Here is a 25,069-nt window from a genome sequence, read left to right on the forward strand (position 1 = left end):
TTGCCAAGCGAGAATTTCACGATGAGATCATTGACATAATTAAGAGGAAGCGTCAGTTTCTTGGTGATACCACTAGTGCATTGCTGCAATTTGAAGAGGAAACTAGTTTGTTGGGTATTCGGGCTGAATATGAGCATGAAGTAAGTATAAGATTATCTATGCAGGATAATACTAATCAGCGGACATCATGTGGAAAAGAGAAGAAAGTGGCTGAAAATGCATTGTCTTGTAGCAATATGCATGGTGGAGTAAGGCAGATGCAACAATATGGGGAAGAGACTCTAGGATTTATTCCTTGAAGTCACTACACAAGAAATCATTGGGCTAGGGCTACCACTAAAATGGTAGTGAAAATAGGGGAATGTGAAACTCCTTGTGTTGCTTTACTTGACCATGGGTCTGAGGTAAATGCCATTGAGCGTGGATTGTATGAAAATGGTGCATGGCCTATAGACACTGATCATGGTTGGCATATGAGGGTTGCAAATAATTCTTCGGGAGAGCTTTATGTTGCATGTCCTAATGTGAAAGTGACGATTGGTGATGTACAAGAAGAGCAACACTTCTTTGTGCATGATAATTCCTCATATGCAGTGATTTTGGGACAGCCCTATATTACAAGGATACATATGGAAACAAAGGTGCTTGATGATGGTTCTGCTTATGCAAGAGTCAGAAGCATGGATGGGAAGAAAGCAGTCCAATTTCTTACTGTTTGTGTTAATCATCCTAGAAATTGGGATACGCTTCGAGAGTCTCCTTTGGCTCCAAATGTAAGGGAATTCAAAGACTTGGATTTTCATTAAGCACTGTTGTAATGCGGGGCTACAATAGTGCTATTCAAAGGATGTGCTTGCCTCTTGATGGAATGAAGCATGTATTTACTATTGGTTATTCTCAGTTTACAACAAAAAATTCATGCTGGTTTAAGACTATGGAAGCTATGTGCAAGGTTGAACGCATATCTATGAAACGGGCTACTAAGGAACTGAAAGCATTGGGACTATTAGCTGAAAATGAAGGCATATTAGGCATCTTTTATGGGATGAATATTAATGACACTATGATTGAAATTTCAGCAAACTATACATGTAGAAAATGAGTCTGAAAAGAAAGTGTTGTCAGTATGTTCTTTGGCTATGTATGATGTTATAGCATTGTTTGCTCAGCAGGAAGGATTACCTTGGGCTGAAGCACTTGTGGAGACAAAGTATAAGATAGTTGACAAAAAGGTGAAACCAATTGCTTTGCCACTTTCACCAGAGAGTGAGGGTTTGTATGAAAAAGTGTCAAGGCAACCAAGCTTATAGGATCCTAAAGAGATAGGTCATCAGTTTACATTTGAAACATTATATGAATTGAAAGTTGGTGTAGAAGGATTTCTTTTGCCCGCTGAGAGAGACTGTTTTATGCCGATGTTTGCTAGACATGGAAAGACATTCTCATTTCAGCCAAGTGAAATAGGTTGTGTGGATCCAAATGTTGTCTCTCCTATGGTCATATTTACTGTGCCACATGTACCATGGAACTTGAGGCCTATTCCAGTGCCTAAAGCTTACTTGCCAAAGTTGATGGATTTGCTAAATGAAAAGATTCGCATGAAGATCTTGGAGCCTTCTTCAGCCCTATACTCAAATCATTGGTTTATTGTGCCAAAAAATAATGGGGCTTTGAGATTATTCAAGACATGCAACGGGGAAATAAACTGACCATAAGAAATGTGGGTGCATGTCTTGTGGTTGATGAATTTGTAGAGGCTTTTGTAGGTAGAACAATCTATTCTTTGGGTGATCTTTACTCGAGGTATGATCAGTTTCAGCTTCAATTGAAAGCAGGGATATCACAACCATGAAGACTCCCTTGGGGTTAGTACGGATGTGTACTCTCCCATAGGGTGCAACAAACTCAGTGGCACACATGACAAATGCTATGAATAGGGTACTTAGGGATTTTATACCACAATTGACTATGCCCTTCTTGGATGATATTCCAATAAAAGGGTGTGCAGTGGATGAAAAGAATGAAGAGATGGATGCTCATGGGCGCAAACATTTTGTTGCAGACCATATTGTGGATTGTAAGAGGATTTTGACACGTCTAGAAGAGGTGCATTTAACTCTTTTTGGACAAAAGTTTGTCTTGGGAGTTGAAGAGGTTTTGATTGCTGGGCATATGTGTGGGCCCTATGGGCGAAGACCATCACCAGCAAAAATAGATGGGATTGATAGAATGCAAGTTGTATGCACGAATGTATCAGAGGTGCGTAGATTCTTGGGAGCATGCGTGTTCTATTTGATATGGATTCCTCACTTTGCACATGTAGCCGATGCTCTATATCAGCTTCTAAGGAAAGGTCATAAATTTCATTAGGAAAGGAAGCATCAAAACACACGAAGAATTTGAAGCATCTCTTAAAATCTACTCCTACATGTCAAGACTGTGGGAGAGAAGGAAGGAGTCTCGCTTGAAGCTTTCTTGCTTGCACAATGGGGGAAGACACACAAGGGTGGAGGCTGAAAACAGTTTTCCTCTTCTTAGTTGTGTAAGCCAAAAGAACTCAAGTACAAAGAAATAGAAGAACCCTAGATATGGGTCTCAAACCAAACTCAACTAACTAAGCTGGCATACTAACTGAGCCACGAACTAGAGTAGATAAGGATAGCTATCATGTAGCTATTATTCAGGGACGGTGTACCAACCGCATCTACAACTGACAAGTTGGTGACATAAATACACAACGGTCACCCTGGCGTATCACGAGTGGAGCTCGATATTTCAACACTCCCCCTCGAGCTCAATCCCAATTCCTGCACACCAAGCAGGTCTCTGAACTTGCGCAGCTTCTCTGCGCCCAATGCCTTCGTGAATATGTCAGCTACCTGATCCTCTGTGCTGACATAAACTAGATCAATAAGACCTAGTAAAACCCTCTCTCGCACATAGTGATAATGCACCTCAATGTGCTTTGTTCTAGCATGATAGACTGGGTTATTTGCCAAGTGTATACTACTCATGTTGTCACAATAAATGACAACTGGCCCATCTGTAGACTGATGCATATCGTAAAGTAGCTTATGCAACCAAGCTACCTCACATGCAGCCATTGCTGCACCCCTGTACTCAGCCTCTGTGCTCGACAAGGCAACTGTAGGCTGTTTCTTGCTGCTCCAAGTGACTGCAGCACTCCCAAAAGAGAACACATATCCACTGGTAGATCGTCTATCAGAAATACTACCAGCCCAATCAGCATCAGTGTATCCATGCAACTGTATCTGAACCCCAGTCTCATAAAATAGTCCATACTGCAATGTGGACTTCACATACCTGAGTATGCGTCTAGCCGCATCCAAATGCGGTTTCCTTGGAGCCTGCATAAATTGACTTACCAATCCAACAGCATAGCTCAAATCTGGCCTGGTAATAGTCATATAAATCAAACTTCCTACTATGCGTCTGTACATAGTAGGGTCTTCCAGAAGCTCACCAGCATCTGTGCTCAGCTTCACATTCTGCTCCAAAGGAATTGAAATAGGCTTACAGCCTGTCATCCCATATTTGGATAGCATGTCCAATCCATACTGCCTCTGCAAGAGCTGTATCCCACTTGGTGATCTAATCACCTCAATGCCCAAGAAATAACGCAGCTCTCCCAAATCCTTCATCTCAAACTTCTGCTTCAATAGCATTTTCACATGAAGGATATCTTCATCACTGTCACCTGTCATAATCAAATCATCAACATAAATGACAAGTAGCATAATACCTTTCTCTGTTTTTCTCACATAAAGTGAGAAATCTGCCTTGGAAATCTGAAAGCCAATAGTGACAAGATACTGTCCTATCTTGTCAGACCATGCTCTAGGTGCTTGCTTCAAGCCATACAAGGCTTTCTTCAACCTGCAAACAAACTCAGGATGAACAACATGCACATAACCTGGTGGCTGCTCCATATAGACCTCTTCTTGCAAATCACCATGCAAGAAGGCATTCTTTACATCCATCTGATGTAAAGACCATCCCTTTGATGCAGCCATAGCAATGACTGCTCTTACAGTTGCCATCCTTGCAACCGGACTGAATGTTTCTTCATAGTCAATGCCATATGTTTGTGCATACCCCTTGACTACTAATCTTGCCTTGTATCTATTCACAGAACCATCTGCATTGTGCTTCACCTTATAAACCCACTTACAGCCAATTGCATTTTTACCTTTAGGCAAAGGTACCAATTCCCATGTAGCATTTGCTTCCAAGGCATCCATTTCTTCATCCATGGCTTTCTCCCATTTTTCTTTTCCCATGGCTTGCTCAAAAGATGTGGGTTCTGGTTCCTGTATCACTTTGACCATATATGCATAGTGAATGGCTGTAAATCCATCATATTTCAGCCTATCCACAGGATACCTAGCTCTCGTAGACCTGCACAAAGTAGGTTCACTCCCAGGTGCTCTCAAAACATCCCTGGTTTTCCTTACTCCAGGTGTAACAATAGAAGGAATACCCAACTCATCATCAATGCTCTGTTCTGAGCCACTGGATTCACCATCCACATAAGAGTGACCTGCATTCACATCAAACATGGACTGATCAACCTTCTCTTTTCCTTTTTGTGATACCTGCATACCACTATCTGCATTACTTTGAGAAGATTCTCCTGATCTCAATCTGCCTGTCCATGGTGAAGAATGTGAACCACTACTAGAGGACGCTCCAGGTCCACTAATATTTTGTGACTGCTGCTGTGAATTTTGTGCAGCATTACCATTTTGTGCATCTACATCATCAATCACATTTACTGGTTTATACCAGCTACTCATCTCATAAAAAACAACATCTCTGCTCACTGTAAACTTATGAGTAGAAGGGTTATAGCATCTATACCCTTTTTGCTGCAGAGAGTAACCAATAAAGATGCACTTCTCAGCTTTTGGATCCAACTTGGATCTCAACTCATCTGGCACATGTACATAGGCAATGCAACCAAAAATTTTCAAATGAGAAATATCTGGTTTCCTACCAGTATACCTCTCCTCTGGAGTCATTCCATGTATTGCTGCAGTGGGAGTCCTGTTCATTATGTAGACTGCTGTAGCAATTGCTTCAGCCCAATAAAAATCTGGCAAGTCTTTTTCATTGAGCATGGCACAAGATACCTCTCCAATATGCCTGTTTTTCCTTTCTGTAATTCCATTCTGTTGTGGGGTATAACTGCATGAATATTGCTGCTTTATGCCATGCTCCTGCAGGAACCTTGCAAACTCATTTGAGAGGTACTCTCCCCCTCCATCTGACCTTAGGCATTTTATCTGCAAGCCTGTTTCTTTTTCAACCATAGCTTTAAGAGTTTTGAAATGCCCAAAAACTTCACTTTTCTTTTTCATAAAATACACCCAAACTTTTCTGCTATAGTCATCAATAAAACTGACAAAATAATGACAGCCTCCAAGAGATGCAGCTTTAGTTGTCTACACATCAGAGTGGATTAATTCCAATGGCTTCTCACTCTCTTGAACATGTCTAGGAAATGGTTTTCTTGCCTGTTTTCCAAACTGACAGGCTTCACATACCTTATGCATTTCTGCAACCTTGAATTTGGGCAATCCTGCAACAATATTTTGGGCCTGCATTGATTTAAGTCGCTGTACATTAACATGACCAATGCGTTTATGCCAGATATCAATATCTGCAACTACACCGGTCCCATGTGCAAACATTGCTGCACTCAATTCAGACATGTCTACATCCAATGTAAACATTCTGCCCTTCTTCTTTCCTTTTGCTATCAAGCGACCTTTATTTTTCATATCCTCAACAAAGCATCCATGAGGATTAAATCTGACCTGCAAGCCCTGTTCAACCATTTGACCAACTGAAACCAGATTCTTGGTGATATTCGGGACATGAAATACATCGGACAGGTATTTCTTTTTCCCACCCTGCATAGACAAGGGAATTTTTCCAATCTGCACAATAGGATGTGCAGTATCATCACCAGTCTCCACAAATCCTGGTTTTTCCATTTTCCTTGCATCCTCCATCCACTCTGCATGACCTGTCATATGGTTTGATGCACCTGAGTCAACATACCTTACATCATTGCTTTCTTCTGCACTTGTCATAGAATTGTTCATGTGCTGCACCATGAACAAATGCTCATTTCTGTCATCACCCTGTCTACTAGAAGATGCATAATTCCCTTGTTGCAGTTTTCCATTCATGATGTCATTCTGCTTTTTATAGCAGTCTTTAGCCATATGACCCATTTTACCACAGTAGTAGCATTCAACATTAATGTTTGCATTTTGGCCTCTTTGCCATCCACCACGACCTCTTTGGCTCCCCCTGCCTCTAGAGTTACCACGTCCTCCTCCATAGGACTGGTTTTCTTGAGTTTGCTGCATATTCTGATTTCTGCCACGGCCTCCAAATCGGCCTCCTCTACCTCTGCCTCTACCTCTTCCAGCATTTGAGTAGAAGACAGCTTCTTTTGAAGTTCCTCCTGAAGAAGATGCACCACCATTTCTCTGTTCCTCAGAAATTAGAAGAGCAATCAACTCCTCAAAATCAGGAAATCTTTCACGAACTGAAATGGATGTCCGAAACTGTGCATAATCCTTTCCTAGACCATTCAAGGTCACGGAAACTAAATCATCATCTTCCACTGGCGACCCAATGGAAGCAAGTGCATCTGCAATCTTCTTCACCTTCATGTGGTAGTCGTTGATGCTCATACCTTCTCTTTGCACATTATGCAACTCTTGCTTGAGCTGCATTTTCCTGGCTTGCGTATTTGTGCTATACATTTTTGACAAAGTATCCCATGCCTCCTTTGGCGTACTTGCATCCTGAATATGCACAATCATAGAGTCTGAAATACTGATAGACAGCCAATACATAACTTTCCTGGCTCTCTCATGCCATGTTTTGAATGCCTGCATTTGCTGTTGATTGGGAACATCAGGAAGAACTGGTTCTTCTTCATTTCCTGCAACAAATTCCCAATATCCTTTTCCCATAAGGAAATTCGTCATTCTAAACTTCCATGCTTGGAAGTTGTTCTTGTCAAGCTTTTCAGTGACAATCTGTGAAAGAGAATCAGATGCCATTACAGAAGACTGCAAAAAATTCTGTCACTGCAAAAACCACAGCTTCACCCTCACAAGGGAAAATCTGCAAAACTGGCGAAAGTGGTATTTGACCACACAGTCACTTCCTAGTGACGATTTTGCATCAACAGGCAACAGGGATGATTCTGTAACTCCCAATGTCTCTGCGCACAAGCATACAATGCAATTTTTACAGTAACTATTCACCGACCTGTAGAACAGTGGCTGCACAGCATAAAACTGGGCCTTTTCCTGAGTGCGTGCAGAAAACTTCCGTCTGCAAAACAGGCCCCGAAATGGCCTCAAATAAAAAAAACAAGGTCGCCAAGGGCTAAAGCCCTGTCCCGGAGCATATACTGCCCTCTTGCTTCACCGCGAAGGGCGTCTCAACCTGAGACAATGCACTCCTGCAATTTCCGGCTGTGCTACCTGTAGAGATCTGCTCCCAAAATAGAAAATGAAAGCAACACTGCTCCTCTTACCAGACCACCGCGAGCTTGGCTTGCTTTCTTGAGCTCCTTACCACGAACAAGGCTCTGATACCATGTCAAGATTGTGGGAGAGAAGGAAGGAGTCTCGCTTGAAGCTTTCTTGCTTGCACAATGGGGGAAGACACACAAGGGTGGAGGCTGAAAACAGTTTTCCTCTTCTTAGTTGTGTAAGCCAAAAGAACTCAAGTACAAAGAAATAGAAGAACCCTAGATATGGGTCTCAAACCAAACTCAACTAACTAAGCTGGCATACTAACTGAGCCACGAACTAGAGTAGATAAGGATAGCTATCATGTAGCTATTATTCAGGGACGGTGTACCAACCGCATCTGCAACTGACAAGTTGGTGACATAAATACACAACGGTCACCCTGGCGTATCACGAGTGGAGCTCGATATCTCAACACTACATTGAGAAAGACTGACTATTCACATGGAAAGCCTATCATTATTACTGTTGATATAAGCCCAATCGGGATTGGATGGGCAATTGAGCAAGATGATGAGAAAGGGCAAAGAATGCAATTCACTTTGGTGCTAAAGCATTGACTGAATGACAGAGAAGATATCCACATGTAAAAAGAGAATTATGGGGAATTATGACAACCCTTAAATGTGATAAGGACTATTTTATGGGTGCTCATGTAGTCATTGAGATCGGTATTGGGTGTGATTACTAGTTGTGCTACCTTGGACATTGATATGCTCTGGTGGATTGCATACATCAAATCTTTGAACCTTGAGTTCCAACATATTGCAGGAAGAGATAACCCAGTGGTAGACATGTTATCTCAGGCACGCTATGAGAATGAAGATGGGATAACGGATGAGGAGGAAGAAGATGACTTTCTTGCAGCTGAAAATGATGTTGCAAGAATGAATTTAGTAATGCAAGTGTTGCTACATCATTAACAGAAGCTTGGACAACAAAAAAAAGACACTTTAGATGTTTTGCATCTTGTGTAGAAGTGTTTCTTGAAGAAAAATATGTAGGAGAGTGGCTGAGAATTGGTCAATACCTCAATACATTAACAAAGAGAGATGATTGGTTAGATGAGGAGTTTAAGAAGATCAAGAGGAAAGCCTATGGGATTTTCTTAAAAGATGGATACTTATGGAAACATGCTAAAAAGAAACAGGGTATGCCATTGTGAGTTTTGGGTGATAGAGCTTTACAAGTAAATGTTATGCAAGAATTTCATGAAAGCTTGTGGGCTGTTCATAGAGGTGTTTGGGGTACTTTTCCAAAGATCAAAGAAAGATATTGGTGGCAGGGTATGTATAAGGATGTTGCTCACTTTGAGCAAACATGTACGACATGCCAAATGTATTCATCTATACATCGGGATGGATTGAAGCCCACATTTCCATTTTCTCTTCATTTTAAGTGGGTGGTGGATTTGGTCACAATGCCTATAGGTCTTTGGCAAATGAGGTATCTTGTGCTTGCCCATGAAGACTTGACTAATCAAGTGGAAGGGAGAGCTTTACATACTAAGACAACAAATGTTGTGCGTACTTTTCTCTTACAAGAGATTTTTTGTAGCTATGGCTATGTGGGAAAAATTACTACTGATAGGGGTGAGCTGGATGCAGATGAAGCTCATGATTTCTTGGCACGGTTGGGGATAAATCTTGCTTTAACTTCAACCTATAACCTTGAAGGAAATGGAAAAAGTGAAAGAGGTCATCCACCTATTGTAAAGGCATTGGCAAAAGCATGTGGAGAGAAGGTAAAATAGTGGCCACGATTGCTCCCTTATGCTTTGTGGGTTGATAGAATAACTCATAGTGCCATTACAAGATATATGCTTGCAGAATTGATGTATGGTCAAAAACCTATCATGCCAATAGAAGAGATGACAGTCACATGGAGTGTGCTACCTTGGGAGGAGGAGTTGAATTGAGAGGAGTTATTGGCCTTATGCATTAGACAGTTGGAAAGGAAGTCAGAAGACATAGAGGTAGCAGTTACAAAATTAAGGGCAGCAAGGATACAGAATAAGAAATTGTTTGACAAAAGACATAGACTGAGACCAAGAACCATATAAGATGGGGATTGGGTATCGGTTTAAGATAGCAGTTTAGATAACCAGCATAGTGCCATGGGTAAAGTTTCCAAAAGATGGTTTGGACCCTATGTGGTAAGATAGGTATTTGACAATGCTACTTATGCATTAAATGAGTTGGATGGAATAGCCATAAAACTTCCGATAGCAGGGAAAAGAATCAAATTATTCAGGAGGCAGGAGTCTACTGCCTATGAGTTGTTAGATTTCGTGGATGCAGGAAGGAGAGCAACACGGAGTGAAGCAACATACTTCCTCTCTCTATTCTTCTTACTATTCATTCAACACACACATAGTGCATATACAACCTAAGGTCATAAAGACCATTCACACTAGAAGTAGAACCGACTTATTTAATGTACCTAACTGATCTAGCTAGACTAGCTGTGTCCAGCTTATGTCGGTCAAACACACATGAACGAGCTTGATATTCTAACACTCCCCCTCAAGCTCAAGACAGCATATGTACTCCAAGCAGCTGTCTAAAACCATAGAACTTATCTTTACCCAAGGACTTGGTAAAGACATCCGCTACCTATTCATCAGTCTTCACATGCATAAGATCAACTTGTCCTGCAAGAACCATCTCTCTGATGAAATGGTAGTGTACCTCTATGTGTTTCATCCTGGCATGATAGACTGGATTCATAGCTAGGAGTACACTACTCAGATTGTCACATAGTAACTTCACTGGAGCATCTACATGTATGTCCAAATTAGCCATAAGCTTGAGCAGCCATGAAATCTCACATGCTGCCAATGCAGCACCCCTGTACTCTGCCTCAGTACTCAACAAAGAAACCGTAGGCTGCTTCTTGCTGCTCCAGCTAATCATGCCGCTACCAAATCCAAATGCATATCCACTCGTAGATCTATGATCATATGAGCAACCTGCCCAATCTACATTCGTGTATCCAGTCAATATCAAGGGCTTATCTTTGACATAGAATAACCCATACTCTACAGTGGACTTAACATATCTTGTAATGTGTCTAACTACATCCAAGTGTGGCTTTCTAGGCTTCTGCATAAACTGGCTTATGAGCCCTACAGCATAGCTCAAGTTAGGCCTAGTGATGGTCAAGTAAATCAAGCTACCAACCATATGCCTGTACATAGTCACATCATCTACTTCAGCCCCAATGTTCATGTCCAGCTTGACATTCTGATCAAGAGGTGTATCCAGCGGTTTGCATTCCGCCATGCCATATTTCTTCAGCATCTCTATGGCATAGTGCTTCTATATCAGCCATAACCTATTGTTAGTTGTAATTACCTCAATGCTTAAGAAATACTTTAGTTCTCCCAGGTCTTTCATGTCAAATTCAAATTTCAGCATCTTCATTACATGCTGTATGCCCAAGTCATCATCACCAGTGATTATCAAATCATCAACATATATGACCAGCACTACTAAACCAATGTCAGTCTTCTTTGTAAATAGGCTATGATCAGCCCTGCCAATAGCAAAACCCAATCTCTGCAAGTAGTTACTGATCCTAGCATGCCAAGCTCTCGGAGCCTGTTTCAACCCGTACAATGCCTTTTTCAGCCTTCATACATAATGCTGAAAATCAGGGTGAACATACCCTTCTGGCTGAACCATATAGACATCCTCTGCTAGGACACCGTTAAGAAATGCGTTCTTAATGTCCATCTATTGCAACTTCCATCCTTTAGCAACAGCCAAGGCAATCACAGTGCGTATAGTTGCCATCTTGGCAACAGGGCTGAATGTTTCCTCATAATCAAGTCCATACTGTTGGGCATACCCCTTTGCTACCAGCCTAGCTTTGTATCTCTCCACACTGCCATCTGACTTGCATTTGATTTTGTAGACCCATTTGCAACCAATGGTCTTTTTCCCTTCAGGCAGTGGTACTAAATCCCATGTTTTATTTGCAGCCAAGGCATTCATTTCTTCATCCATGGCTACACACCAATTCTCATCTTTCATTGCTTCACCATATGTACTTGGTTCTTTGACCTCCATCACTTTTGTCATGTACGCATAATGCTTTGCAGAGTAGCCACTGTATGTCAACCTGTCAACAGGGTATCTGACCCTCTGCGAGCGTCTAAGCTGTGGTGCACTACTCGATTCCCCTCTCTCATGAGGCGGAATATACCTGCTCTGCCTTGTGCCAGGCGTATAGACAGTCGGAATACCAAGTTCGCTGTCTAGAGTATCACTAGACTCATAGCCAAAAGTCATTCTGCCAAGTGTCATCATACCAGATGCATCCTCAATAAATTTCTCTTTTCCTTTGCTGTCCAAGACATCATGTCTCCCCCTCACTGACATACTAGTGTCAGTGGACGGCGAGCTCCTCAATCTCCCTGTCCATGGGGATACTGTCTGACTACGAGGTCCTGTCATAACAGTACTCTGCTGTAAATCAATTGTAGAGGCATGAGTGGAAGGAGTATCCGCCGCTGGCACTGCAACTGGTGATACATACCAAGAACCCATCTCATCAAAGATAACATCCCTGCTTACCAAAGTCTCCCTGGTAGAGGGATCATAGCATTTGATTGCCTTCTTCTCTTGCGAATATCCAATGAAAACACACTTATGTGCTTTGGGATCCAACTTCTTCCTTTTCTCATCTGGAATATGCACATAAGCAAGACAGCCAAAGACTTTCATGTGACTTACATCTGGCTTATAGCCATACAACTTCTCAAACGGTGTCATCTCATGAATACCTGCAGTGGGAGTCCTGTTCAAAATGTATATGGCCGTCATAACAGCCTCTGCCCAATAGTAAAGTGGCATATGCTTTTCATTTATCATAGCCCTAGCAGCTTCCATCAGAACCCTATTCTTCCTTTCAACTACTCCGTTTTGCTGCGGAGTGTAGCTGCAGGTGAGCTGCCTACGAATGCCATTTTCAGCCAAGAAATCATCAAATTCATTTGATACATACTCCCCACCATTATCAGATCTCAAGCAAGAGATGTAGCATTCACACTCCTTCTCAACCTGTGCTTTAAATTGCTGAAAAACAACAAAGACCTCATCCTTTGTTTTCAATATGTAAAGCTAGGTATAGCGACTGTAGTCGTCAATGAAGGATACATAATATCTGGAACCTCCCATAGATACATTATGAGCTGGCCCCCAAACATCAGAGTGCACTAACTGCAGTGGACGTGTACTCTATTGTACATGCCTGACAAATGGCAATCGTGACTACTTACCGAACTGGCAAGCCTCGCATACATGACCAATATCTGAATATTGGAACTTCGGTAAACCTGTAACCAATTGTTTCTTTTGCATAATTTGCAGCCTTTGCAAATTTGACATGCCCCACTCTCTTGTGTCATATTTCCAAATCCCTAACAGTGCCAGAACCATGGGCAAACATAGCTGAATTCAACTCTAGCAAAGAAGCATCAAGAGTAAACATTATGCCATTCCTATGACCACGAGCTATCAACTTGCGGCCATTACTAAACTCTTCAATAAAGCAGCCATGCTTATTGAATCTAACCTGCAAGTTTTGCTCCGTCATCTGACCAACAGATAACAAGTTCTTCGTAATTGAAGGGACATGCAATACATCATGCAAATTTTTCTTTGTGCCATTATGGACCACAAGAGGCACTTTGCCTTTATGCTCAATGCTATGCTGCATGTCATCACCTGTGCATACATAGCCATGCTTTTCAGCCACCATATCCGTGAACCAATCACCGTGAGGGGTCATGTGATTCGACGCCCCCGAGTCAATGTACCACACTGCATCATCAGATGATTTTTTAGCAGCCTTATCTTTGACATACTACATGGTAAATAGTCTATCACCAGAGTCATCTGCCTGATTGGACGTAGCATAATGTCCATGCTGCTTCCATATGCCCATACTTTGCAGTCCTTTGCAATATGCCCATACTTTCCGCAGTAGTGACAATCCTTATCTTTATTTGGATTGTCTAATTGACGCTGCTACTGCCATGAGCCTCTGCCACGGGAGTTAGATCTCCCCCTGTCTCGAAAGTTTCCACCACCTCTTGCATTTGATGACTGCTAATTGCTATTACTATAGGATGCATTCTGCTGGCCTCCTCTGCTAGATCCATAGCCTCTACCACGGCTACCACGTGTCAAGGTTGTGGGAGAGAAGGAAGGAGTCTCGCTTGAAGCTTTCTTGCTTGCACAATGGGGGAAGACACACAAGGGTGGAGGCTGAAAACAGTTTTCCTCTTCTTAGTTGTGTAAGCCAAAAGAACTCAAGTACAAAGAAATAGAAGAACCCTATATATGGGTCTCAAACCAAACTCAACTAACTAAGGTGGCATACTAACTGAGCCACGAACTAGAGTAGATAAGGATAGCTATCATGTAGCTATTATTCATGGGTGGTGTACCAACCGCGTCTGCAACTGACAAGTCGGTGACATAAATACACAACGGTCACCCTGGCGTATCACGAGTGGAGCTCGATATCTCAACACTCCCCCTCGAGCTCAATCCCAATTCCTGCACACCAAGCAGGTCTCTGAACTTGTGTAGCTTCTCTGCGCCCAATGCCTTCGTGAATATGTCAGCTACCTGATCCTCTGTGCTGACATAAACTAGATCAATAAGACCTAGTAAAACCCTCTCTCGCACATAGTGATAATGCATCTCAATGTGCTTTGTTCTAGCATGATAGACTGGGTTATTTGCCAAGTGTATACTACTCATGTTGTCACAATAAATGACAACTGGCCCATCTGTAGACTGATGCATATCATAAAGTAGCTTATGCAACCAAGCTACCTCACATGTAGCCATTGCTGCACCCCTGTACTCAGCCTCTGTGCTCGACAAGGCAACTGTAGGCTTTTTCTTGCTGCTCCAAGTGACTGCAGCACTCCCAAAAGAGAACACATATCCACTGGTAGATCGTCTATCAAAAATACTACCAGCCCAATCAGCATCAGTGTATCCATGCAACTGTATCTGAACTCCAGTCTCATCAAATAATCCATACTGCAATGTGGACTTCACATACATGAGTATGCGTCTAGTCGCATCCAAATGTGATTTCCTTGGAGCCTGCATAAACTGACTTACCAATCCAATAGCATAGCTCAAATCTGGCTTGGTAATAGTCATGTAAATCAAACTTCCTACTATGCGTCTGTACATAGTAGGGTCTTCTAGAAGCTCACCTGCATCTGTGCTCAGCTTCACATTCTGCTCCAAAGGAACTGAAATAGGCTTACAGCCTGTCATCCCATATTTGGACAGCATGTCCAATCCATACTGCCTCTGCAAGAGCTGTATCCCACTTGGTGATCTAATCACCTCAATGCCCAAGAAATAACGCAGCTCTCCCAAATCCTTCATCTCAAACTTCTGCTTCAATAGCATTTTCACATGAAGGATATCTTCATCACTGTCACCTGTCATAATCAAATCATCAACATAAATGACAAGTAGCATAATACCTTTCTCTGTTTTTCTCACATAAAGTGAGAAATCTGCCTTGGAAATCTGAAAGCCAATAGTGACAAGATACTGTCCTATCTTGTCAGACCATGTTCTAGGTGCTTGCTTCAAGCCATACAAGGCTTTCTTCAACCTGCAAACAAACTCAGGATGAACAGCATGCACATAACCTGGTGGCTGCTCCATATAGACCTCTTCTTGCAAATCACCATGCAAGAAGGCATTCTTTACATCCATCTGATGTAAAGACCATCCCTTTGATGTAGCCATAGCAATGACTGCTCTTACGGTTTCCATCCTTGCAACCGGACTGAATGTTTCTTCATAGTCAATGCCATATGTTTGTGCATACCCCTTGACTACTAATCTTGCCTTGTATCTGTTCACAGAACCATCTGCATTGTGCTTCACCTTATAAACCCACTTACAGCCAATTGCATTTTTACCTTTAGGCAAAGGTACCAATTCCCATGTAGCATTTGCTTCCAAGGCATCCATTTCTTCATCCATGGCTTTCTCCCATTTTTCTTTTCCCATGGCTTCCTCAAAAGAAGTGGGTTCTGGTTCCTGTATCACTTTAACCATATATGCATAGTGAATGGCTGTAAATCCATCATATTTCAGCCTATCCATAGGATACCTAGCTCTCGTAGACTTGCGCAAAGTAGGTTCACTCCCAGGTGCTCTCAAAACATCCCTGGTCTTCCTTACTCCAGGTGTAACAATAGAAGGAATACCCAACTCATCATCAATGCTCTGTTCTGAGCCACTGGATTCACCATCCACATAAGAGTGACCTGCATTCACATCAAACATGGGCTGATCAACCTTCTCTTTTCCTTTTCGTGATACCTGCATACCACTATCTGCATTACTTTGAGAAGATTCTCCTGATCTCAATCTGCCTGTCCATGGCGAAGAATGTGAACCACTACTAGAGGACGCTCCAGGTCCACTAATATTTTGTGGCTGCTGCTGTGAATTTTGTGCAGCATTACCATTTTGTGCATCTACATCATCAATCACATTTACTGGTTTATACCAGCTACTCATCTCATCAAAAACAACATCTCTGTTCACTGTAAACTTACGAGTAGAAGGGTTATAGCATCTATACCCTTTTTGCTGCAGAGAATAACCAATAAAGATGCACTTCTTAGCTTTTGGATCCAACTTGGATCTCAACTCATCTGGCACATGTACATAGGCAATGCAACCAAAAATTTTCAAATGAGAAATATCTGGTTTCCTACCAGTATACCTCTCCTCTGGAGTCATTCCATGTATTGCTGCAGTGGGAGTCCTGTTCATTATGTAGACTGCTGTAGCAACTGCTTCAACCCAATAAAAATCTGGCAAGTCTTTTTCATTGAGCATGGCACGAGATACCTCTCCAATATGCCTGCTTTTCCTTTCTGCAATTTCATTTTGTTGTGGGGTATAACTGCATGAATATTGCTGCTTTATGCCATGCTCCTGCAAGAACTTTGTAAACTCATTTGAGAGGTACTCTCCCCCTCCATCTGACCTTAGGCATTTTATTTGCAGACTTGTTTCTTTTTCAGCCATAGCTTTAAGGGTTTTGAAATGCCCAAAAACTTCACTTTTCTTTTTCATAAAATACACCCAAACTTTTCTGCTATAGTCATCAATAAAAGTGACAAAATAATGACAGCCTCCAAGAGATGCAGCTTTAGTAGTCCATACATCAGAGTGGATTAATTCCAATGGCTTCTCACTCTCTTGAACATGTCTAGGAAATGGTTTCCTTGCTTGTTTTCCAAACTGACAGGCTTCACATACCTTATGCATTTCTGCAACCTTGAATTTTGGCAATCCTGCAACAATATTTTGGGCCTGCATTGATTTAAGTCGCTGTACATTAACATGACCAATGCGTTTATGCCAGATATCAATATCTGCAACTACACCGGTCCCATGTGCAAACATTGCTGCACTCAATTCAGACATGTCTGCATCCAACGTAAACATTCTGCCCTTCTTCTTTCCTTTTGCTATCAAGCGACCTTTATTTTTCATATCCTCAACAAAGCATCCATGAGGATTAAATTTGACCTGCAAGCCCTGCTCAACCATTTGACCGACAGAAACCAGATTCTTGGTGATATTCGGGACATGAAATACATCGGACAGGTATTTCTTTTTCCCATCTTGCATAGACAAGGGAATTTTTCCAATCTGCACAATAGGATGTGCAGTATCATCACCAGTCTCCACAAATCCTGGTTTTTCCATTTTCCTTGCATCCTCCATCCATTCTGCATGACCTGTCATGTGGTTTGATGCACCTGAGTCAACATACCATACATCATTGCTTTCTTCTGCACTTGTCACAGAATTATTCATGTGCTGCACCATAAATAGATGCTCATTTCTGTCATCACCCTGTCTACTAGAGGATGCATAATTTCCTTGTTGCAGTTTTCCATTCATGATATCATTCTGCTTTTTATAGCAGTCTTTAGCCATATGACCCATTTTACCACAATAGTAGCATTCAACATTACTGTTTGCATTTTGGCCTCTTTGCCATCCACCACGACCTCTTTGGCTTCCCCTGCCTCTAGAGTTACCACGTCCTCCTCCATAGGACTGGTTTTCTTGAGTTTGCTGCATATTCTGATTTCTACCACGACCTCCATATCGGCCTCCTCTACCTCTGCCTCTACCTCTTCCAGCATTTGAGTAGAAGACAACTTCTTTTGAAGTTCCTCCTGAAGAAGATGCACCACCATTTCTTTGCTCCTCAGAAATTAGAAGAGCAATCAGCTCCTCAAAATCAGGAAATCTTTCACGAACTGAAATGGATGTCCGAAACCGTGCATAATCCTTTCCTAGACCATTCAAGGTTACAGAAACTAAATCATCATCTTCCACTGGTGACCCAATGGAAGCAAGTGCATCTGCAATCTTCTTCACCTTCATGTGGTAGTCGTTGATGCTCATATTTTCTATTTGCACATTGTGCAACTCTTGCTTGAGCTGCATTTTCCTGGCTTGTGTATTTGTGCTATACATTTTTGACAAAGTATCCCATGCCTCCTTTGGCGTACTTGCATCCTGAATATGCACAATCATAGAGTCTGAATTGCTGATAGACAGCCAATACATAACTTTCCTGGCTCTCTCATGCCATGCTTTAAATGCCTGCATTTGCTGTTGATTGGGAACATCAGGAAGAACTGGTTCTTCTTCATTTCCTGCAACAAATTCCCAATATCCTTTTCCCATAAGGAAATTCGTCATTCTAAACTTCCATGCTTGGAAGTTGTTCTTGTCAAGCTTTTCAGTGACAATCTGTGAAAGAGAATCAGATGCCATTACAGAAGACTGCAAAAAAATATGTCACTGCAAAAACCACAGCTTCACCCTCACAAGGGAAAATCTGCAAAACTAGCGAAAGTGGTATTTGACCACACAGTCACTTCCTAGTGACGATTTTGCATCAACAGGCAACAGGGATGATTCTGTAACTCCCAATGTCTCTGCGCACAAGCATACAATGCAATTTTTACAGTAACTATTCACCGACCTGTAGAACAGTGGCTGCACAGCATAAAACTGAGCCTTTTCCTGAGTGCGTGCAGAAAACTTCCGCCTCCAAAACAGGCCCCGAAATGGCCTCAAATCAAAAAAACAAGGTCGCAATCTTGGCTTGCTTTCTTGAGCTCCTTACCATGAACAAGGCTGTGATACCATGTCAAGGTTGTGGGAGAGAAGGAAGGAGTCTCGCTTGAAGCTTTCTTGCTTGCACAATGGGGGAAGACACACAAGGGTGGAGGCTGAAAACAATTTTCCTCTTCTTAGTTGTGTAAGCCAAAAGAACTCAAGTACAAAGAAATAGAAGAACCCTATATATGGGTCTCAAACCAAACTCAACTAACTAAGGTGGCATACTAACTGAGCCACGAACTAGAGTAGATAAGGATAGCTATCATGTAGCTATTATTCATGGGCGGTGTACCAACCGCGTCTGCAACTGGCAAGTTGGTGACATAAATACACAACGGTCACCCTGGCGTATCACGAGTGGAGCTCGATATCTCAACACCACGACCACGCTGATTCGAGTAAAAAACTACATCCTTATTCTTTGAGCTGCTTGACCCTATAGCTAAGCCAAGCTTCACCTCTTCGTGAATCAATAATGCAACCAGCTCATTAAAGTCAGGCATTTCAGCCTGCACAGATACTGAAGTGTCAAAAGACTTGTACTCTAGACCTAAGCCATTTAAGGTCACTGCAACCATATCCTCATCTTCAACCTGTGAGCCAACAGATGCCAGCTGATCTGCTATGGTCTTAACCTCTGTGACATAATCTTGTATGGATCTGTTCTTCCTCTCCATGTTATTGAATTTTTGCTTCAGTTGTATCTTCCTTGCACTTGTAGTTGTGCCATAGTATTTGACCAATATATTCCATGCATCTGCTGGGGATTTACAGTTCATGATCTGCATCACCATAGCATTCGAGATACATAATGACAACCAATGTAAAACCCTGCGAGCTCTTTCCGTCCAGGCTCGATGCACTCGTCTTTGATCAGCTGTAGGATTCCTTTGTGGAACTTCAGGTTCAGCCTCAACACCTGTCATTAAGTCCCAGTATCCTTTGCCTATCAGAAAGTTCTCCATGCGGAACTTCCATATTGCATAATTGTTGCTATCAAGCTTTTCTCCCACAATCTGGGTTACATTATCAGTTCTATCAGCATTTGCCATATTGTAAACCTTGCCTGACTACCTGCAAACCAAGATCTTCTTAACAGTTCGACTTCAGCCCGGAACTGTTTATGACAGTTTTCTGCAATTAATTGCAGTAAAAAAATAGGGTATTTCAGCCCACTAACAGTCCAAAACAGCTCACAACCAAGTGGCTTAATTTGTGAGTAAAGCACTCAGTGCAAATACAATGTATTCACTTCGGTTTGAACTTTTGCAACCTCACTGCCAGGGTACATATATGCAGTCTGAAAACTGTAATTCTGTGAGTGACCAGCAGTGATTTCAAGCCCAAAACTGAGTAGTATACATGTCATACATGTCCCAAACTTCCATAGATAGTTGCTAGTACATGTGTCAAGCCATGCATAGGCATAGAACCACAAAACAGTATATAACCAGCATATATGACTGTCGTAAATAAATTCCCAGATTTCAAACAGCCAATGCACTGGCAACAAGGATTAATTTCAGTCCCAAAAAACCATAAACCATTTGCATCACTTCCGTTTCCAATGCTCAAGCATTCAATAAACAGACCAAGTCTTCAAGTACCTGTGGGACTAACCAAATCAACTAGTTCTTCAGAAATAACCAATTAGTGCTTTATGTCTGCAATTTTTTTTTCAGTTTTTAGCCTGTCACAAGCTCTCAGATCAGGCCAATCCAAGCTCCAAGTTTATGTCAGAATACCCAAGAAATATGACATGTCTTCTACCAAGCATCAAGTGCTACATTCAACTTCAATGTACATGCCAAAGAGCATCCAAAATGCAGACATCACAAGTGTATAATATCTCTGTAACTTCAATGATAGTTTAGCCCTGTGTATTCAGATCTGTACACCTCTATTACAGCTCACACATGAGCTCCCACAAGAGCAATAGCAAGGTATACCCTTCAAGAACCTTCCTTGGTATGCATCCAAGCTCTATGCCACTTGACAAGTGCTATACTTCTTGAATCTCAGACAACGAGAGTAGCCTGTTCATAGGCACAGTCCACACAGACTGTTCAGAGTATATTCAAATCAGATTTGCCCACTTGTTGATGCTCAATGGAGCTTTGGTGAGTCTCCAGACAAGCTACACTCTTGTTGATGCTCAATGGAGCCTTGGTGAGCAGTCCATGTACTGAATCTCAGCCATGGAGTTCAGCCTGAAAATAGGCGCAAACACGCTGGCTGGCCTGACCTCTGCTGCTGCCCATTTTGCTGATTATTATTATAATAAGACACTCACTGCTGCTCAACCAATCCTTGGGAGACTCCTCAGCAAGCCACAGCTCCTGCTTCAAGCAATGAGACTCCAATGCTTTACAGTACATACCTCTGTGTGACCATTGATGAAAATGACTATCAATCCTTTTCCTTTTCCAGCTCTTCAGGTCACTCTTCAAGTCTTCTTCTTGAGTGCATTCCACCAGTGAGCCCATTCATGGCTCTGATACCATGTTAGATTTCGTGGATGGAGGAAGGATAGCAACACGGAGTGAAGCAACATACTTCCTCTCTCTATTCTTCTTACTATTCATTCAACACACACATAGTGCATATACAACCTAAGGTCATAAAGACCATTCACACTAGAAGTAGAATTGACTTATTTAATGTACCTAATTGATCTAGCCAGACTACCTGTGTCCAGCTCATGTCGGTCAAACACACATGAACGAGCTTGATATTCTAACATGAGTTGCCAAAATTGGAAGAAAATAGTGGTCATGAGACAGGGGATAGAAAAGAAGATATTGACGTTGAAGAAGCAAATGATATGGTTGCAGAGGATGAGGAGGACTCAGAATCTTGTGACAACTAGGCTTTTGGCACATACCGGAGGATGTGCAGATTCAGAGGGGGTGGATGTCATGCCACTACACAAACACAGTGTGAAAAACTCTGGAATGCATCATCATCCGACTTCTTATTGATCAAGAGAGTCAATGTGATCCGAGTCATTAGTATTAGTGTGAGTTGCATGGATTATCCAAAAATACTAGATTTTTTGGATAATTTTAGCCTATTTTTGATATTATTTATTGTAAAAATCCAAAAAAGTTAGAAAAGCTTCTAGATTAGGATGGCATGCAAAAAGTAAGTTGTTTTTTCAACCAGTTATGGGATTTTCATAAAAAAGACAGATTGACAAAATTGCGCGCATCGCGATCGCTGTAAACAGGCTGAAAACTACAGTTTGAACTAAAAGAGGAAGAAAGAGTAATCTGGGAGATTTGTGATTAGGTATCCTAGGATTTTACCCCCCCTTTTGGAGCCAACGGAGCCATCAGATTTGGGTTCCAAGCAGCAGAGAAGGAGCTGTAATTTTGATGCACGTTTTGTTCTACGAAGAAGCTCTAGGAGATCTAATGCCTGGAGATTGCTTCTGAGTAGTGCAAAGATTCCAGGTTCTTTTAATACATATTGATTCAGTTCATTGTGTTTTTTATTTGTTGTATTTATCTCTTGTCTATTCTCTTTCTTCTCTTCCATCTCCTATCTCTACTTCCTTCTACATCTGATCCCCGATGGATTCAACCTTTCTACAAAAACCGCTCTGACAACGAGTCGCTTTAGTGGCAAACAGACATTACAAAATGTCTATTCTTGGAGCCATTGAGCTAAAAGAGAAACTCAAGAAACTACTAGAACAAGGGTATATTCGGTCAAGTAGTTCACCATGGGGAGCCCCAGTATTATTCCAAAAGAAGAAAGATGGAACTCTTTGTCTTTGTATCGACTACCGAGGGCTAAACCAGATAATAGTAAAGAATAAGTACCTGATATTGAGAATAGATGAGCTTCTTGATCGTCTACAAGGAGCAAAGATATTTTCTAATATCGTATCATATTAGAGTCAAGAATGAAGATATTCCAAAGACCGCCTTCAAACAAGATACAGTCATTTTGAATTCATCATGATGTCATTTGGGTTGACAAATGCTCCAGCTACCTTCAATAGGTTAATGCAAGATATTTTTAGACCTCATCTTGATGATTTTATTCTTCTATTCTTTGATGACATCCTAACTTATTCTAAGGAGGAAGAAGATCATGAACCACATCTTTGCATTGTCCTAGAGACAATGAGAACACACAAGTTGTGTGCCAAGAAGAAGAAGAAGTGTGCCTTCTTCAAAAGAAAGATTGAGTACTTGGGATTCATAGTGTCTACTGAAGGTATATCAGTAGATTCTGCCAGGGTCAAAGATATTCAAGATTGGCCATCCCCAACCACTATCAAGGAAGTGAGAAGTTTTCTAGGTCTAACAGGATGGTATAGGGTATTCATAAAAAACTATGCTCAAATTGTAGCACCTCTTACAGACCTACTGAGCAACTAAAGCACAGTTTGATAACTACTCCTATGTTAGGGCTACCTAACTTAAGCAAGGAATTTGAAGTTGTCACAAATGCCAGCTCTCTTACATTGGGATGCTTACTAATGCAGGAAGGACATCCTGTAGTTTATTCTTCAAGAAAACTGAAAACCCATGAAAAGAGAAGCTACTCACGACCTGCAGTTGTTAGCTGTGATTCATGCTCTCAAATTACGGAGACATTACTTTCTTAGACATAAGTTTTCCTTAGTAATCACAGATCATAAAAGTATTAAGTGGATTTTTACTCAGCCTGATCTTAATATGAGGCAATGACATTGGATTGAAATTCTATAGGAGTATGACTTTGAAATTAAGTTCAAACCTGGTAAAGAAAATGTAGTAGCAGATGCACTTAGTCTTAAATCCTTCCTTAATGCTTTTATCACTGAAGAATCATCTAGGGCAAAAACTCTAGCTACAATGGTATCAATGCCAACTAATCCTATCATCGAGTTGACCAAGGATGAAGCAAATAAGGATCTAGACTATCAACAATTGTTTTGGGAAGTTCAAAATAAGAAACAAGATCCCAAACTCAAGATAAGTATCAAGAATTCTCTACAAATGAAGACGAAGGACTTGTTTATTTCAGAATGAGACTATGCATTCCTTTAAGTCAAACTCTCAAGAGAAGGATACTTTGGGAAGCACATGATTCTCCTTTTTCAGGACACCCGAGGTATGCAAAAACCCTTAATGCTATCAGGAAAAGCTATTACTTGAAAAAACTCAAGGGTGATGTACTTAAGTATGTCATTGAATGTCTAAATTTCCAAAGGGTAAAATCTGAACTTGTCAAGTTACTAGGAAAGCTCCAGCCACTTGACATTCCCTAGATGAAATGGAAATTTATTAGCATGGACTTTGTAGTTGGGTTACCTTTTGTACAAGGAGGATATAACTCAATAATGGTGATAGTAGACATGCTAACAAAGATCCCTCATCTTATTCCAACAAAAACCAATTACAAAGCTTCAGATATTGCTAGAATTTTAGTAAAAGAGATTTTTAGGTTACATGATTACCTAAAAGGATCATCGGTGATTTTCATTCTCTTTTCACACCACACTTTTGGAAAAGTTTATTTGAAGCCATTGGAATCCAACTTTATTTCAGTACTGCTTATCATCCACAAACTGATGGGCAGATAGAATGAGTTAATCAAGTAATTGAGGATATTCTATGTGCATATTGTAGCAAGGAACCTAAAAGGTGGATTCAATATCTATCCTTAGTGGAAATTTCTTATTATGCCTCTTATCATCAAAGTATTTAGATGACTCCATCTCAGGCACTATATGGTCAAGATTGTCATATGCCACTTAATTTTTCCGATCCTACTCTAAGGGTAGAAGCCTTGAGAAAAATGTTAGAATAAATAGATAATCAAATCAAGACTATTAGACATGATATTCAAGCTACCAAGGACTGACAAAAGGCATATGCTGATCTGAAAAGGCAAAAACGAATCTTCAAAGAGGGAGACATGGTCTTCATCCGTGTCCATCCAAGGAAGAGTTCTCTGTCTTTAGGAGAATTTAAGAAGCTAAGTCCAAGATATTGTGGGCCCTATAAGATTCCTTGAGAATATAAAATCTCCAATGTATTTTATGTTAGCTTATTGAAAGCATATGTAGCTAACCTTAACCATATCCTTGATGATCAACAAGTTGTAATACCTAGCCAAGGAGTCCTCGAGCTACAACCTGATAGAGTAATTGATGTAAGGGAGAAAGAAATTGAGGAGTAGAACCCTTAGAGAATACCTTGTCTAGTGGAAGGATTATCCTGAAGAAGATGATACATGGATAGATGAGAATGCTCTTCATCAACA

This window comes from Lygodium microphyllum, chromosome 10 (assembly GCF_053477565.2).
Source record: "Lygodium microphyllum isolate KBCC chromosome 10, Lygodium_microphyllum_v1.1.10, whole genome shotgun sequence".
Lineage (NCBI taxonomy): Eukaryota > Viridiplantae > Streptophyta > Polypodiopsida > Schizaeales > Lygodiaceae > Lygodium > Lygodium microphyllum.